Below are 19,225 nucleotides of genomic sequence, written 5' to 3'. Positions count from 1 at the left end.
TTTCCAGGTTACTGGAACGCAGCTGCTTTTCTCCCCGGGTCGATCGCGTTGGTGCTGGAACGATGTTACCTTCCTAAAGGTGACACTTAATTATCGGTGATGAGGGCGGCGGGAGAGAAGGTTATTAATCAATTTCCATTTGCTTCTGCTCAACGACGCTTTTTGCTTTTGTTTCCCCGGTTTCGAGACACTTTCTTTTCAATGGAAATTTTCTTTTAATACATCAGGAGACGTCTGAATATTTTTGTATGTAATGAGTTATCAACAAAACTTCACGAATTTAAATGAGGTAGTGTAAATTTTTTGACGGTCAGGCTGGTAACTTTTTTCAGTGCACTGCCTACGCAAGTACCTTCGCCATTTGGCCTAAGCCAGAGAAGGACGTTGAGGCAATTAGCCAGTTTCAATTTTTTATCAATTGTTTTTGGAGGCCTCTGGTTTTGGGTCTACTCCTGAAAGACCCGTTTGTTTACTGAACATGTTTACCTGCTCAAAGTAATCACATAAAATATTGGTTAACCTAAAAGCATATCTTAGTTTAAAACAGACCACTGAGCTGATTAACAGCTCTCCTAGGGCTGGCCCGAAGGCTTAGATATTTTTACGTGGCTAAGAACCAATTGGCCGGGCCGAGAATCGAACTTAGGACCACCGGATTGGTGGCCGAGCGCGAAAGCCACTCGTCCAACAAGGAACTTACTGGTTAACCTAAGTAAGATGGTCAAGTAACTGCTTGACCTACAAAAGTAAAAGTTACGATTAAAACAACATAAGACTGGTAGAGGAATGTTTTATCAACGGCGTTAAATTTTCAGCTGGTGTAAGCACAAAGCCCTCTGCATGCTGCCATGAAAATAACAAGTAGGGAACACACAATCTTTCCTCATCCACCATGTTTCCTTTTCTGTCTTTGACATCAAAGTACCATCTCACTCTATTCGGAGACTGGTACTATCTTACCCTTATGGCCAAAATAAAATCACAGTAATGCTTAGCGCTCAAGATCAATTGAAAGAGATCTGTCAATCTTCCCTGTGATGGAAGGCTTTGGAATTCCCATACTTCTTCCGTTATTCCTTACATTTTCCCCCTAAGAGAAATTTCTCACTACCTGCGGGAACTTTTCCATTCTTCATCTTTCCTTCCTTCCTTCTTTCTCTCGTTGCCTCCGGTTTCGATTTATTTTTGCAAAATAATTTTCTTTATTTCTTGCTTACAGAACGTGCAATAGAAGTTTTATCAATAGCTATTTTGCGTTCAAATTCCTTTAACAGTAAATCAACTAGTGTCCCAAAGGTTTATTGTAGGAGAGTCGTGTGACATAATACCGATTCCTAATAACGAAAACATTGATCTTAAGCCTGTCGACACAAAGCAGGAATTTGATGAGAAGTTCTTCCTAGAAACGAAGTATGTTGAAAGCCAACGCAATTTCTTCTGTCAGCCTTTTCCCTGTTGTGCAATGAAAACAAATCGATACCTTACGACATAGGGTGAAATTAACCTTCTCATTCATGCCGTTTTCATGACAGGATAATAGAATGATTGACTTGTTTAAATTATCTGTTGCTACATCCACTAACAATGGGGGAAGGGGGAAGGGGTTGTTTACATACCCCTGACTATTATATTGGGAAATGCAGGTGCAAACTTCCATTGCAACAGAATTTAGTAGTTCGGTTCAAGCGAAAATTGGTTAAAATCAGGCCCAGGAATATGAGAGGAATGAAGGTGTTGAAAAATTGAAAAAATGATTGATGCCCCTCCTGTTAAATCCTTAACTATAAAGCAAAGGGCGGTGTAGGGCGTCCAACAAGAACAACACGCCTGCAGGGGATGGTCAGAATGTTTCCTGTCTTACGCTATCTAGCAACAACGCTCAAAAACTTTTTCTCATAAAAACTGACGAAAAAGAGGCTCAGAAAGTACAAGAACAACTTTACTTGTCAAGAAAAGTTCTCTCTCTCTCTCTCTCTCTCTCTCTCTCTCTCTCTCTCTCTCTCTCTCTCTCTCTCTCTCTCTTTCTAAGAATGTTGAAGTTCTATGTTCCCTGTACTTATACATTCTAATTCCTTTATTTATTTATTTATTTTTTTTTAAGTTTCCTTACTGTCATCAAAATTTCCATCTCCCTTTCCTCCTAAATCCGCCAGATGTAATATTCAAGGGTATTTCATTTCCCTTTGTTTCATTTTTAATTTTGACATTACTCTTTCTGTAATTATTAATTCTTCTATGACCACCTTCCTACTAATTAACTCATAATTAATTCATCTTCTTTAACAATAAGTTAGTGCAATTACCCAATATTTTGTCCAATCCTCTGCAGAATATTAAAACTCCGTTCGTTTTGTTCAGCATTTTTGTGCTGATTACAACCAGTTCAAATATCCTCACTGATTAGCTAGACTTACGAAGAAAACAAAAATAATTTACTGTTATGGAATTTTTTGTTTGTTTTGGATTTTACGAAAGGAGAGGTTTTATTCACACGCAAATGATCTTTTTACACATCAAACTTTGATAGTTTTTTTCCTGAGATATCACGCTTTCAATGAAATCCTATAGGTCAACGGGAAAACATTATGAAAAAACTGCCCTGAAACTTGTGTATACACACACACACACACCTACATACACACACACACACACACACACACACACATATATATATATATATATATAGTATATATATATATAATATATATAGATATATTATATATATATATATATATATATATTTATATATGTATATTATATATATATATATAATATATATATATATATATATATATATATAGTATATTATATATATTATATTATATATATATGTGTGTGTGTGTGTGTGTGTGTGTGTTTGTATATGAATATGTACGTGTCCTAGGCACATTTTCACCATTTTAATGACCGCAATGCCCCTTTAAGTTCTTGCTTTGTTCCCATTTTGGATTCTCTTGACCCTGAGAAGACATCGATCCAAATGGAAAATAATTTGCAGAAATTCTAACACCCGGGCAGGATTCGAACTCGCGTACAGAATATCAGAAAGAGTAATACGTTGGATTTTGGTCTTCTTGGGGACAAGCATTAAGAAATTTACATGTTAGGAAAGCACTGATTATTACAATAAACAAACAAATAAATAAATAATAAATAAATAAATGAATAAATTATTAAGTATATATAAAATTCATATCATGTATATGTATGTATATATATATATATATATATATATATATATCTATATATATATATCTATATACTATATATATATATTCTATATCATATATCTATATCTATATCTATATATCTATATATCTATATATCTATATATCTATATATTTATAATATCTATATATTTTATATTATCTAATTATATATATATATATATCTATATTAATATAATATATATATATATATATATATATATATATACTATATATATAATATATATAACATGTATATATTTGTTAATCTTTTCCCTTGGAAGCCTTTGGCAGTCAGCAACGAAATAATTAAAACCATGTCCCTACTTAATTAACAATAAAAAAAAAAGTACGCTTGTCATAAACTTCCCAACCATTAATTCCCTCGAATACTTTCCTGCATGAAATATAAATCCTTGGATTAGGCGATGTTTATGAAACATAATTAGTTTAAAATTTTTGTATATATTTCAGATGGTCTGCTAATCTTTTCGGAATCGAAGCAAATAATTTCAAGGGATTAAAGCAGCGGAATTCTGGTAGCAACTAATTGTAACATCTCTCATATGCATATAAAATCATATTTCTAATAACTCTCGACGAGGATTTTCGTATTACTAATGTAATGATTCGCTTGGGCTTGGGAGTGATTATTTGTTTGTTTGTATGGTGTTTTTAACGTTTGTTTGTTTGTTTGTTTGTTTGTATGGTGTTTTAACCAGTGGTTATTCAGCAACGCGACCAACGGCTTGACGTGACTTCCAAACCACGTCGAGAGTGGACTTCTATCACCAGAAATACACATTTCTCACTTCTCAATGGAATGCCCGAGAATCGAAATCGCGGCCACCGAGGTGGCAGGCCAACACCATAGGGGTTGGGGGTGAGTTTTTGACCCTACAGATCTCCCTAGACTTTCCAACTTCGCGTAAGTCTGCCCATAGAGACTGAGTGACGCAAAGCAAATATATTTCCTAACTAAATGTTATTAATCCCTTATTTTTATTTTCAGGTTGAGTAATCTAAAATAAATATATTTCTAAATAAAAAGGTTATTGATCCCCCTTGTTTATTTTTAGGTTGAGTAACGCTGAGTAAATATGTATTTAAATTAAATGTTATTAATCACTCATGATTATTTTTAGGTTGAGTAATCCAAAATAAATATATTTCTAAATTAAAAGATTTTTAATCCCTCATGATTAATTTTAGGATGATTAACGCAAAGCAAATATATTTCTAAATTAAATGTTATTAATCCCTCATGATAATTTTTAGGTTGAGTAACGCAAAGTAAAAATATCTCTAAATTAAAATTGATTAATCCCTAATGAATATTCTTCGGTTGAGTGATGCAAAGTAAAAAAAAATATCTCTAAATTAAATTGTTATTAATCCCTAATAAATTTTCTTGGGTTGAGTAACGCACAGTACACATATCTCTAAATGAAAAGGATATTAATCCCTAATGATTAATGTAAATACATTTCGAAATTAAAAGGATATTAATCCCTAATAATTATTCGTAGGCTGAGTAACGCAAAGTAAAAATATCTTTAAATTACAATGATATTATTTAGGAACAAATAACTAAAGAGATCGTTAACAAACATATAAAAGGATATTCTATCAAACTCCTCATTGCTATCATCTTAAGGATGATAACTACTCATCAATTCGGAACAAAGTTACTAACCAGGTGCAAGCCTTGATGACTGACAACCTCGTACGTTTGAACCTACTTCTTTCGAGTTGTAATTCTATCATAATATGCTATTTTTTTAACTGTTAACTGTTATTATTGATATGTATTCAAACAACCGTGGAAAAAGCCATTTCCTCTTCCTAATTGTTGCTATGGAAACTTAGTATTTAAATATCTCTTATAATAGGTACTAACATATAAAATCCCAGTTTCAACCCAGTTGTTACTGATTATAAAACATATGAATTGTTCTCGTTAAGAAAAGAAATACTAATGACGTAATTGGTCGACACACGCTCCGAAAAGTCTAAAACCTCTGGAGGAACAATATTAAATGTTAAATGACGGAAAATGTTCACGATGAAAGCTGTATAAATCAGGTCCGAAAAAATAAAATCAAACCAATCGTATTCCACATCAAATGAAGAGCGTGATCATCAAAGGGAAATAAAGGTTCGCCGACTTGAAAATCAGTATTATACTTATTTGTTTCACAACTCCAGCAGGACATTAAAGCAGGTAATGTATAATAATTTGTTGCTGAAAGTTTAAAATAAAACGCCCATTTAGTCATTAACGCTTCGTTATAGTTTCAAACAATAGTTTAAATATTACTCGTGGTAGCCTTACTTCCCATGGAGTGCACGGCATCAGAAAAAATAACAAAGAAAACTGCTACTACTTCGATAATGCTCAATAGATGTACTATGTCGGATGAACCAGTCAACAGCCCATTACCCAAGACTGGCAACAAAGCCAATTACTTCAACAGAAAAAAAACCGCTCATTACAATTCATTCTTATCTGAAGAGAAAAAAATAACCCACCACCAAGACAATAATAAGTGGCTCAACTACAGTTAGCGAATAAATATAACCGGGAGACTGGTGACCGAGAATAAGAATTTAGTTATCGACCAAAGACAGATAGACTGACATACAGAATGAATTACTGCAGGGAGATAGATTTTTCTGACGTAATACGAATACCATTACTTATGGCAATAACAATAATCGTATGTCTGGCTATCAGAATTATTAGTATTTTACTTGGAGAAACCATGAACGGAAGTATTAAAGCATAATTGATAATGGAATAAGAAATGTGAAGGAGCTCCCTTCACATTCTTCATTATCTCACCATTGCCTAAATAGAATATTCCTCGCTTTCTCAGGGGGCGTAAAACTTTGGTGTTGCCTAGCATATGCTCAGTGCAGAGTGGGTAACGCAGGCCTGTGCACTCATGAAATACATGGGACAAATTTGCTGCAGTACTGTAAGTTTATGTTGACTGAGAAGTGTCAAGGTCCTCAGGAAATTCGAAACGAAATCCTGAAGCATTACCAAGTAAGTAGATACAAAGGATATTTAACAGCTGAACCAGCCTTTTAAACAAGCACACACATTTATATATATATATATATATATATATATATATAATATATATATATATATATGTAGTAAACATACGTATATATATACATTATATATATAAATATATATATATATATACATATATATATATATATATATATATATATATATATATATATATACTATATATATATATATATACAAACTGTGCCCATATTACCCTTAGAGTGTTATGTTCAAATAAAATCCTTAATTGGTTAACAAGGAAGGTTACGGCTCAATAACTGCTCATCAATTAACATCGATATACCACTGCGTTTGCCTGAGTTAGTTTACAGTCGAATAAATATGAACATAACTATTAAAAATTATCCAAAAGTTCGAAGACAGCGTGATAACGCAATTTTATCTTTAATTTCATGTGAGATCTACAGCAAAAACACAACATCCTAAGTTACTCGAATACCAAACATACTGAGGGTAAATGACAAAGTAACTAACGGAATTATTCTACACTTCTTCTCTGAATATTTTAATTATCCATTATTCCCTTCAGGTTAAACTGGAAATTATATATACCAAACGGGTCTCTACAATTCTAACAAAATAACTTTCTCAACTATTCATTTCGTACAATACTAACTTACTCGCGAAATTGAACCTTCAAAATTACTTTCGCTGTGATCCAGTTCATAAAAAAAAAAAAAAAAGTCTTTCACCATGGCGTTAAACCATTCCTAATAAAAAATTCATAAGTTTGTGCTAAACTGCTTATTTGTTATATCGATCCTCTCAAAACTACATTTCCAGAGGGTCACTTAATTACGTCGCTTCACAAACTCGTTAAATTGTTTCTAATAAAAAAAAATCATCAACATTCCTACTTTGAACCAAAGAATATCAAAATAAAATAATATATGTTAGATTGGATAGAACATCTCCGATAAAACTACACAGTTCGAATATCGCCACTTCCAGTAATTCCATCGTTCCTCCTTACCTGTACAATGAAGATGCAGTAACAGAAACCTTTTCGTCACCTTCGCTTGATGAACTGACGTAACGACGTTTTGACTTCAGCAGCCGTAGACGCAAATAGTATTTGCAGATGACGAAAACGTCGTGAGAATATCAACCACCAAGCACTAAAATGTACTTTTGAAAAACCATCACAAAACGTGATTCACTCCCACACTGTGACTTCAGGACCCCAAGTGAACGTGTTTACAAAGCTGACTAGGCTACAGCCACCGTGCGCTAGCGAACAGATTACCTTACAGCATACAAACACCTTATTCTTACTAGCGTTCGCGTAATTTGTTCCAGTATTTACACTTCATTTTCCACATTTTACGGTTTAAAACGCTCCTTTTACGCTGCCACGCAACGTAATACACCACCTTTCCGACACAATAACCACGATCCTTCAAGTGTTTAGGAATTTTGTTACGCATTGTCTTTTTTTCCAGAAAAGTTCAGTTTCAATGAAATTTGACGCCATCAGCTTATGCCAACTATGGTAATCTGTCCATCATGTTTAACCCCGCCTCTCTCTCTCTTCTCTCTCTCTCTCTCTCTCTCTCTCTCTCTAATCTCTCGCTCTCTTCTCTTTTCTATCGTCTCTCTCTCTCTCCTTCTCTCTCTCTCTCTCTCTATATATATATATATATATATATATATATATATATATATATATATATATATATATATATATATATATATATATATATCATGATTAACAGTGTAACTTTAGCACTCGCGTATACGGTTTAGTTACTGACTTTTAAAACGCTCTGCTGTGTAATATAATATCCATTTAAGTAAACGGCGTGTTGTGTTCATTGTTAAATGACTGCAAAAAGATTATTCTCTACTACGAAAGCTAAACGTCCGAACTTCAAAGCAAAATTGCTCTCTCCACGCACAACAAATACTTATCTTTAGCAGAATTCACGAGGAGATACTCCTGAAACCCTTTGATAAAGGGCACAACCATCTCGGGTAACCTTTGACTAATATGAGACGGCCTGTTTCAAAGTGTTTCCGTCGTATTTCCCCACCGACTTTACTGAAAGCGCGCCTGTGTCTAACGACACGTCAAAATTTGCGAAACCGCGCAATGAAGTTTGTCAAATAAGATCGGCCACTAGCCTTTAAAAGGATATGCTGGACATTGGTGTAGAAAGAGGCTTTACTCGACGGAAAGGAATGAAAGGGGCTAATGATGGGACAATGAAAATGACAAAAAATTAAAGTGGACGCACATAGTTGTATGTATATACAAGTATTCATACATATATATATATATATAATATATATATATATATATATATATATATATATATATAGATATATATGTGTGTGTGTTTGTGTGTGTGTGTGTGTGTGTGTGTGTGTGTGTGTGTATAATATGCGAGGAATTATACAGGAAGGGAATTTTGTCATCATCATTCGCAGTAAAATTTTACAGTTTTAGGCAACACGCTGTTTATGTTCTACACAAAAGGATGATATCCCAGTGAATACTTCTGAAATATTCCATATCAAAATCTCATCAATCGTTCCCTGTGATGTATTATGCATTCTTGGAGTTATCCTTGACAATATTGTCGGTCACTCCCGATTGGAAGACATAACAGACACAATATTTAACGTTATTTTGGAGAAATATAAAAAAAATGGATGAAGGAGAAACAGGTATAATATGATAAAGAGATGCACGAAATATATACATACATCTATATTTACTATTTATCATTAACTTATTTTTTGATTGTAGTAAAGACACTGGGAAAGTTGTTAATCTTTATGATGTCGAATAACGATGTAAAAATGAGTATAAGACTTACACAAAAATACCCATTACACAAATATACATACTATATATATATATATATATATATATATATATATATATATATATATATATATATATATATATGTAATCATGAAGCTACATATGTCGTTTAATATCCAATTCGACTACAGTCGTTGAAAAGGTAATGTGCCATGCGTAAGACACTTCAAATACCATTCCAGTTATCACTTAAAAATTGCCCTACGGTGATCATTTCCCTTCGGGAATATTCCCGAAGTAGCGTGAATTGGATATTAAACGACATTTATAACCTAATTATTGTATATAGGTCACTGTGTGATAGAAATTTTATATATATAATTATATATATAATATATTAAAAAGAGGACATGAGAATACAATCAAGCTATAAACAGTTTCATTTGGATTTTTTTTTACAATTTTTAATACTCAGCATGTATTTGAACCTTCGGTAAATCTAAATACAAAGTAAACTTTCGAGGAAACTCGGCACATGAATAAATAGTTTGATCCATACAACATTGTGAACATCAAACTATAGCCATTTATAATAACTTTAAGAAAGATTTATTTAATCCAAGGCAAATGTAAGTATTGAAAAAAAGTGAAAACGTTTTGGAACTGAAAGAGGTCATGAAAATCGCGCCAACCTTCAACTGATATTGGTGATGTGTTACAAGTACTAATAAACAAATACGAAACGTAAATGACACCACTCTGGTAAGTAAAACATATGACGACCCATTTTTTGTCAAGAATATTGAGTCAGGAACGCTAAACAAAGGATCAATACAGCTGCGAAATAACTTTGCTGCTTTCGTTAGAACTCTCGTCATCTGGACTTAAGAAGGTATGAATGTAAAATATCGTCAATCTCGAGAACGTATGATAGTAAAGTAAAATATAAAGAAATGGCTTAACAAGAATATTAAATAAACAAAGATTGAGACAAACAAACTGAAGTATTTTCGAATGTGCAAGGGAGAAAGTTGACTTCTATTTAGAGAAATATGAGGTATTTGGCTGGATAAAAACGATTATAGTAAATTTTGTTATCATTTATTCTCAGATATTTAAAACACCTTGAGTCATGAAACCAAGACTTGGAGCAGATTGAGCTGATCTCTTTGATACGACAATAATTGAAAGATAGCAAATAAATGAAATATTCAAATCAGCAGTTATATTTTAATTTACCATCATACGTTCGTGTAATAGACGATATGTTACAATTCGTACTTTCTTCATTCAGGTGATTATATACTTTTATTATGCAGCCGTATTGATCCTTTGTTTAGATTCGTGACTCAATATTCTTGATAAATAGGTCGTCATGTGTTTATGCACCGGAGTCATCTGCCTTTCGTATTTGTTTTACAGTAATGGTAACGCATCACCAACATCAGGTAAAAGTTGGTTTTCATGACGCCTTTCATTTCTGAAACGTTTCACTTTTTTACGAAAATTGCGTTTACTTTGGATTAAACGAATATTAAAGTTATTATCAATGGCTTTAGTTTGATGTTCATGCAAGTTATTTTTTGGGGTCAAACTTATTCGTGTGCGGTGTTTTTCTGAAAGCTGACTTTGTATCCAGAATTATTGAGAAATCTATTTAACAGGCTGTCACAACAGGTAAGCAAAGAGAAAAGATCCTTCCATCGGCTCTCTTCGTACCACAAAACAACGACAACAAAAGCAACAGTTTATGTGTTTTCTCCGTTGGTATCGCACGTAAAGCCCATTAGTTATTTTGAGTTACAGCTGACGCCTCAGCCTCTATTGACAGGTTGCACACACACAAACACACACACACACACATACATACAGAACAACGACAATCCCCCATCCCTTCCAGCCCCAAATTTCCACGGCGTGGTTCCTTTATGTCCTATGTGTGAGCAAAATGCAAGAGACTGCAGTTGTAAAACATGGAAGTCGTCTGGAGTTTCATAGTTCTTTCTGTCACCTCTTAGAAATTATAACTGCAAATTTGAACTTTCCCATTTTTTTTATTATAGAACATAAGAGAGGCAAATGGGCTTCTTATACCCAAATCATGTTGCAGACTATTTTCTCCAAGTGAGCTGAAAGTAAATTCCACTCAATGAACACGAAGACTATTGTATCCTAATATGTTTTTAAGTACAAATTACAAAACGATTCGGCTGAGAAAAAAAAAGCTGGTTGATGAGCAGTCGAAGTCAAACCTCGTTTACAAAGAAGATTCTTTAGAGCCCGTCCATGTATGTTAAAAAAAAAAAGAGAAAAAAAAAGCTCCTCAAAGTAGCAAGAGAGGACAATTTTACTGGCGCCATTTCGTGTAAGCCTTAAAAGCAAACTAATGAATATATGTCAAGAAGCCTTGGACAATGGAAATGCTAATATCAAGCTCATTCCACGACATGACAGTCCAGTGACCAGAAGCAAAAATACCTTTTCTCGAACCAAGACCCCTCCCTTTCTCTCTTCTAGTTACGGGAAATTACCCCACGCGTAATCTAATTTGTTTTCTTAATACAAACGAGATATCATCTCTCGATTTCCTGGAACATATTGCGTGCGTAATTTACGTCGTCTTCTCAATAAAACAGCGAACTTTCTCTTCCCAGCAAATATCATTCTTTTTCTTACGGTATACAAAAAAAAAAAAAAAAAAAAAAAAAGGGTGGGACACAGTAGCTTACTTTTATGTAGTTTCTTGACAGTATTGACTTTTCTTTAGTCAGTGAATCCGAAACCTCTTTACTGCTAAATAACGTAAGAATAATTCGATAAAGGAAAGACGCAAAGTGACAGATGTTAAGTGTTTTTGCTGAAAAATATGATGTGGATAGATATGGGCCGAGAGAGAACAGAAAAGTAACGGAACAAAGACCCTTCTAGAAAAAGAACTGTAGGAGCAGTAGTGACATGCACTGGAGAAAAAGTTGTTTGGTAAGTAAATGTATTATTCCGCAAATAAACAGGTAATTAAAATAAAACAGTGATAGAAAAATTAAAAAGACAGATCCCATTGCAGTAGCTTATATAAAATAAAATGATTTAATATATATATATATATATATATATATTATATATAATATATATATATATATATATATATATATATAATTATATTATATATATCCCTCTCGATCTTCTTCCTCTAACAGGTCCCTCCCAATCCCTCTTCACTCCCTTCTCGTCATCCATCCTCAACACATACCCATACCATGTCAATCGTGACTCTCACATCACCTTTGTAATCTTTACTAAGCCTGGCCTTGTCTCATTTCATCCTTTTCCAATCTCTCAAGCAGTGATGATCCCATAATGTATCTCAGCATTCACGTCTCTGCTCTCTCAAGATTTACTTCCTCTTTCTTGTTATCTCTATGCTATAGATCTATACTTTTGGCATTTTCTTATCACATAGTACTCCAACTACCTCTCTCCACTTCCCCCATGCAGCTTTTATCCTACTGCCAACTTCAGCCTCACATCATCCCTTTTGGCTTAAAGTCGATCCTAAGTATTTAAACTTTTCTGACTGTTTTATAATCAAGCCTCTTCTTTCTTGTACCACTATTCTGTCTCTATTTTCCCTACTGCTCACCAAAATCTGTTTTATTCACTCTCCAATCCCTTCTCTGTAGGTCCTCCTCATTTTCAGCAGTATTCACCAGCTCATCGGCGTATAACAACTTCCACAGCTCTTCATTCCTGTTCGCTTTACTGAACACATCCATGACCAGCACAAACAAAAATGGGCTTAATGCTGACCCCTGGTGTAATCCAACACTAACTTCAAAGTTTTCTGTTTCCCCAACTGCTGTTAATAATTTTGCGCTCGTTCTTAGATTTATCATCTCGACCAGCCTAACCGACTTTTCTGGGACACCTTAAACACCAAAACATCACTTCTCTTGGGATTCTATCATATGCTATCTATAAGTCTATAAAATGCACATAGAGCTCCAGGTTTCCCTCTAGCCTCTTTTCCTGTAGGCTGTCTTACTATGAAGATGGCATTCAATGCCCCTCTTCCTCTCATGAATCCATACTGCAGTTTTCCAATCTTTACAATCTCTCAAATCTCTCATCCAGTATCCCCACTAAAACTTTCAATCCATGCTCTGTTAGTTTAATCATTCCTTACAACATCAGGCATGGTTTACTGTTTGGCAAAGGGGTTTTGACGACCGCATGCCCTTGTTGTCATCAACCACAGTTATGGGTAGTAGACCTCACCTTTGACTAAAAAGTCCACCCTGAAGGCGGTAATTTCCGCAGTTATTGGCAGTGGGTTTAGCCTTTTACTAAAAAGGTGGCCTAGCCTTTTACTTAAAAGTAAAACTGCAGACTGCAAGGCATCAGCTTTTAGTCGCCTTTTACGACACTCAGGACCTACGGTGGTAGTATATATATAGTATATATTTGTGGTCATATATATATAGTATATATTTGTGTGCGTGCGCGTGCTTTTGCGTCACAACCTAGGGTCATTTATCGCACTGTCAACAAAAATCCAATATGTCAGAATGGCTCTCTGGCTGTGTCAGTGATTCGGGTCAAATCAAATTCCTACTGAACCTCTGAAATGCGGGTGGCCATTTAAAAGATACTATCATCCAGCTAGATCCAAATGGCTTCCTCTTTTCACATCTGTGACGCAAACTCTTGTTAATATTCTGGAGAGAGAGAGAGAGAGAGAGAGAGAGAGAGAGAGTTTTCCTTTCATATTTATTTATACCCCGAAACATGAAATATTCCATAGAGAGAGAGAGAGAGAGAGAGAGAGAGAGAGAGAGAGAGAGAGGGTAGGGGTTGGAAATGCCTTCTTTTCCCATGATTGTATCTAGAGAGAGAGAGAGAGAGAGAAACGAAATATTCTATAGAAAGAAAGGAAACCCTTTCTTCTTCTTTTTCCATGTTTTTATATAACGAGACTCTCTGTGTTGAGAGAGAGAGAGAGAGAGAGAGAGAGAGAGAGAGAGAGAGAGGAACCGAGCTTCCTTGTCCATGATTTTATGTAGTGAGACACTGCAATATCTCCTCGTTATTAAACAATTCCCCGTCCGCCCACAAATGCACCTATCCTCATCTTCTCCGCTATGAACTTTTACCACGAACTTTGCACAATTGTATAACAGAGCAACTCCCCTTCTCCTTTAAGGAGAGAGAAGGGTAACGGCAGGCGGTAGGATCAAGACGAAGGATAGGAGAGGGAGAAAGAAAGAGAGGTAGGTAGAGAGGGAAGGAGGGAGGGAGAAAGAAAACTGGGGAAAACTACTACGCTAATGTGAGCCTTGTTGGCACGCTTACATGCCATTCAAGCGTTATCTTTAAATTGAGAAAACACTATCACAGCTGAGTACACTTGTGGCTCTTGTAGGAAGTTCGCGCCGAGAAGAAAATGGAGGTGGAGGAACTTCTGGATGTGAGGGAAAGGAGAGAGAATGACGACGAAGAGATGCAAAAGCACACGTCTCGGCTTTTAAGAAGAAGGTGCTGATGTAGAACAGGAAGCAGTTCTTCGAGGGAACCTGTAAATCTTGAAAGAAGTGAAGGAATGAAGTAAATGAGATGATAAAATTTCAAGAGCTAAACTGACTTTTTTTTTCCCCATTTGAATAGAGCAGTAAAAATTGAGATCTAATACGGGAAAACTGGCATTATACGTCCGGTAAAATAGCGAAGGAGAAGACAGAAAAGACGTATTTCTTGAAAGAACCCAAATAAAGATGATGGAGAAGTACTGTCTCTTCCAAGAAGTTGCATAGAAGCGGACGATTACCGAGAAAATGATGAGGCTGGATTTCAATACGCAGAAGGAGGAGGAGGAGGAGGACAAAGAGGATAGAGGAGGGGGAAGGAGGAAGGATGGAGGAGGAGGTAGGAGGAGGAGGAGGAGGAGGAGGAGGAGGTAGGAGGAGGAAAGGAGGAGGAGGAGGAGGAGGAGGAGGAGGAGGGGAAGAAGAAGAAGGAGGAGGAACAGGGGAAGAAGAAGGAGGAGGAGGAGGAGAGAAGGAGGAACAGGGTAAGAAGAGGGAGGAGGAAGAACAGGGGAAGAAGAAGGAGAAGGAAGAGGAGGAGCTGGGGAAGAAGAAGAAGAAGAAGGAGGAGGAGGAGAAAAATGCGGAGACGTATTAAAAAGGATCGAGGAAAGAATGACAGCAGCTGACTGATGTGTCCATTACATGAAATCACATCCCATCATTTCTGTCGCTGTCGTCGGAGATGCGAGGAATTCTGAATTTTCGACGTTTGCGTCTGCGTCTGTGCATTCAACTCCACAATCATTAAGAGACTCTTCTCGGGTGTTCTTTTCCTGACACAATTAATTCGATTGGTGTAGAATTCGAACGATATATTGTCCAAAGTGCCTTGTGAGGGTTAGCCCAGAGTGGCGAAAGACAGAGGCATGAAAATGGAACTCGTTACATTTTTGAAACGTTTTTGGATAATAGGTAAAACTCCTCAAGTGCCGCGGATGTGTTCGCATAAACGAGTGTCAACTGTCTCATACCGGGTTAATTACGTCTAATAAATAAAATTCAACACTTGAGAAAACCTTATATATGTTCGGAAACAAAACTGGCAACACCGCACTCACACTGCGTTCTGATATTTCCTCTACCAAAAGGTCAAGTCAGGTTTTCCTTAACCTTACTCACTGATGACAGGATGATAATGATAATGATAGAAAAAAAAATAAAATGTTTCGCTCAGGTACCTTGGAAATCGACACGAAGCAGACTGGCAATAAACCTGAAAGCCACCACTCTAGTGTATTTGTTTTCTGGAATACGTTCGACTTTTTGGCAATACGATACCATAAGTAGCAATTTCACGCTTTCATCTTTCCATCCAAGTCCTACTGTGTTTTCAATTTCGATGCTTTATCGTAGAAATTAAAGAAGTTACCTAAGATCGAAGACCTTTAAACAAAAGAACATGAACATGACTGATGACAATATGGCTCCGCCCATCGAGTGGAGCGGCGGTGAGTCAGAAGAAAAGACTGGAACGTAACCAGAATGAGTGCCGGAGACTTTTAATCTTCGTAGTCGGGGCAAAAACATATCAGGTGAAAAATGAATAAACAATTTTGGGCATATTTGAGGAAGACTGTGTTCATAGCGGGCTCTTGATGCACAAAACCACGAGAGAGAGAGAGAGAGAGAGAGAGAGAGAGAGAGAGAGGAATCTCAACTCCTAGGACCTTTAATGACGTTACAATTATCATAGCACACACCACAGAGAGAGAGAGAGAGAGAGAGAGAGAGAGAGAGAGAGAGCAATCTCAACTCCTAGGAGCCTTGCGCCTTTAGCACTGGGTAGGGAAGGGCTTAATGGAGATGGCCTGGGTATTTGAGGAGGGGGGGGGGGTGGGGTGGAAGAGGCGTTAGGAGGATCCGGGATATACCGATGGTGCCCTTAGCCCTAAGAATGATGTTGGGTTGAGGAGGGACTGGGTAATACAAGGGGAAGGCAGTGGGCGGGCGTTGGGGGGCGAGAAGGACAAACCTTGTTGGAGTCTGTATGGAATACGTAATGCGTCTGCGAGCCATCTTCCTGTTTAGAATAGTTTTCGAGATCGGAAGTGAAATCCTTCGAGGCGATGCGCGTGTGTTTTGTGCATGTTTGTGGGCATGTGTGTATGCAGCATTCTTCACGTGGTTCTATATATTTCATTCGACCTGCGTGTTGCTGTTGCACTGCCTTACAAAGGTAAATGGAAAAAAGTTGTGTATTGAAACGAGATACCTTCCTCTTCTTTTTATTTGTGTTCACAGGTAAGACACATTTTGTGACGAATCATTTTTCCTTGTTCTTCAGATCGCAGATAAAAATTGAAGAGAAATGTCAAGCCCATAAAACACCTACATTGTTTTTCTCTCAGCTTTAATACACATGCATGTACCAGTGCGTATCTCGGCCATACACTATTCATGGTTCACTTTCATTCCTCATTCATGGAATATGCAGACAAGGAATGAGATGCGACCCCAACCAAAGGACACCTACATTCTTCACTTTTCATAAGCCTGAATTTTTCTGAGAACTTGCCTGCAGACCCAAGTCACACGTTCCACTGCAATGTCATCTCCACAATTGGTTTAAAATAAAACTGGAATCATTTCAGTCGTACTTAAGATTTCTGGTAAAAAATATAGAAAGGTGAAATATTTTCATACTTTGATATAAATGTTGCTTAAACTTCTGCACTGTACAGTAAAAAAAATAAATAAAAAATAAAAAAGGCAAGCAGTCATAACTTTATGACGAGAAGTAAAGCATACCAAAATAAAAAAGAGAGTAATAAAAAACGAATTCTCTAAATGAGTGAGCCTACTAAAAATACATATAGACGAAACCAACAACAACAAAAGTCTATAAAAAGAAGTCGCTTTGGAGCAATCCACTCAAAACTAGAAAACCAACCAACAAACAAACAAAAGTCACCCGAAGTCATCAAATATGAAACCACCAAAGAAGCTTTAAAAATTAAAGCCGAAGTCACTTAATTACAGCGAAATCTTAAAATATCCTCAGGAATAACTGAAGACGAAGTCACTCCAGCGGAGCCGCTGAAGATAGTCCCTAAAGCTGAAGTCAGAGGCGAAGTCACTTTGCATGAAGTCACTATAAATGAGATTATTAAAGATGGTGCCACCGAAGACGAAGCCACTAAAGACCCTACTATACCTCAGGTTACCACTTACGAGAAGATACGAGAGATGAATTTAAATCACACTGAAAATTCTACCTTCCTGAATTTCAAGGAATTCCGTTAAAACACGAGACTTCAGGACAAGGAACAAAGATGAAACACAAGAGAAAAAATAAATATACCCTTTACCACTGGAAATTTTCTTTAGTCTACGTACACGCAGATATCCGAAAAAGCCCTATATATGAAAAAAAAACTTCAAATAACAAAATTCTCATCTTCAAAAGACACAAACTCAACATGACCAATGCTCCCTTTTGTGCATATTTTTCTTTATAAAAAATAAATGAGAGACCCTGTGGAACGTATACAAAGGCAACCCACAAGGTAGAGCGATAACGTCAAATGGATAACATTAGGATAAAAAACAGCGAAAAGAGAAAACTTCTCTATAAATACCTTGAGGTCATCTTATACCTTTTGGCGCAACTGTCAAGTGCCAGATAAAAAGAAGCCCTTTCAGAGAGAGAGAGAGAGAGAGAGAGAGAGAGAGAGAGAGAGAGAGAGAGAGAGAGAGAGCGAGGGCTTCGGGCAGAGTAGAGTAGCTCGTAACTCAACAAAATATAAGTAAATTCTTTCATGGTGTTTGTCCATTTTAGTCTACCTGGTTTCATATTTTGAAAACTCTCTCTCTCTCTCTCTCTCTCTCTCTCTCTCTCTCTCTCTCTCTCTCTCTCTGTCTTTTTTGCGTTTTTGTCTGTCTCATATATATATATACATATATATATATATATATATATATATATATATATATATATATATGTATATATATTATATATATCATATACATATATAAAAATATATATATACACTCACTCACTAGTATTAAGTATATACTACTGCTGTCGACGTCGACATTACCATAGTATGACTCGGCAGACAATAATTGACAGTAACCAACCCAAAGTAAAACTTTGTGAAACGTAAAAAAAGAAAAAAAAAACACGTGCACACACACACACACAAGCAAACGCACACATACTTAAAGTGAGAGAGAGAGAGAGAGAGAGAGAGAGAGAGAGAGAGAGAGAGAGAGAGAGTATCAGCAGTAAAGGCCGTTCCCTCATTTCACAGACTAAAGTATCATACATTGTTACCTTATGCTTATCTTTTTCGGGTTTCCTCATTCATAATATGTGTCTTTTATTTGGAAAAAAATACAATGTTAGGATTGAACTTAATTTAGAGTTTACTACTAAATCTACATTATAAAGATATGCCAAAATATTCGATTGAATAATACGATAGGAGACAAAAATACACCTTTTGCAGTACGTGTCTTCTGGCACAAGATGACGGGAGCATTGCTTATGACGACAATCTAGAGAACGATGCTTTACAACTTCCTCGCAATATTCCCAATGTAATGCTGGGCATCTCTA

General features: G+C 35.9%; 1 protein-coding gene across 1 annotated transcript in view; it reads right to left on the bottom strand.

The window, feature by feature from the left end:
- LOC135219173 (neural cell adhesion molecule 1-like) overlaps positions 1–7,469 on the bottom strand; it is a 321,850-nt gene extending 314,381 nt beyond the window's left edge. The window contains exon 1 of the mRNA XM_064255709.1: positions 7,286–7,469. The gene's annotated coding sequence lies outside the window, so the exon portion shown is untranslated. The remainder of the gene's footprint in view (positions 1–7,285) is intronic.
- Between the last annotated feature and the right edge of the window lie 11,756 nt (positions 7,470–19,225).

This window comes from Macrobrachium nipponense, chromosome 1 (genome assembly GCF_015104395.2).
Source record: "Macrobrachium nipponense isolate FS-2020 chromosome 1, ASM1510439v2, whole genome shotgun sequence".
Lineage (NCBI taxonomy): Eukaryota > Metazoa > Arthropoda > Malacostraca > Decapoda > Palaemonidae > Macrobrachium > Macrobrachium nipponense.
Note: the sequence above shows the minus strand (reverse complement) of the source record. Positions and strands in the feature narration are given on the sequence as shown.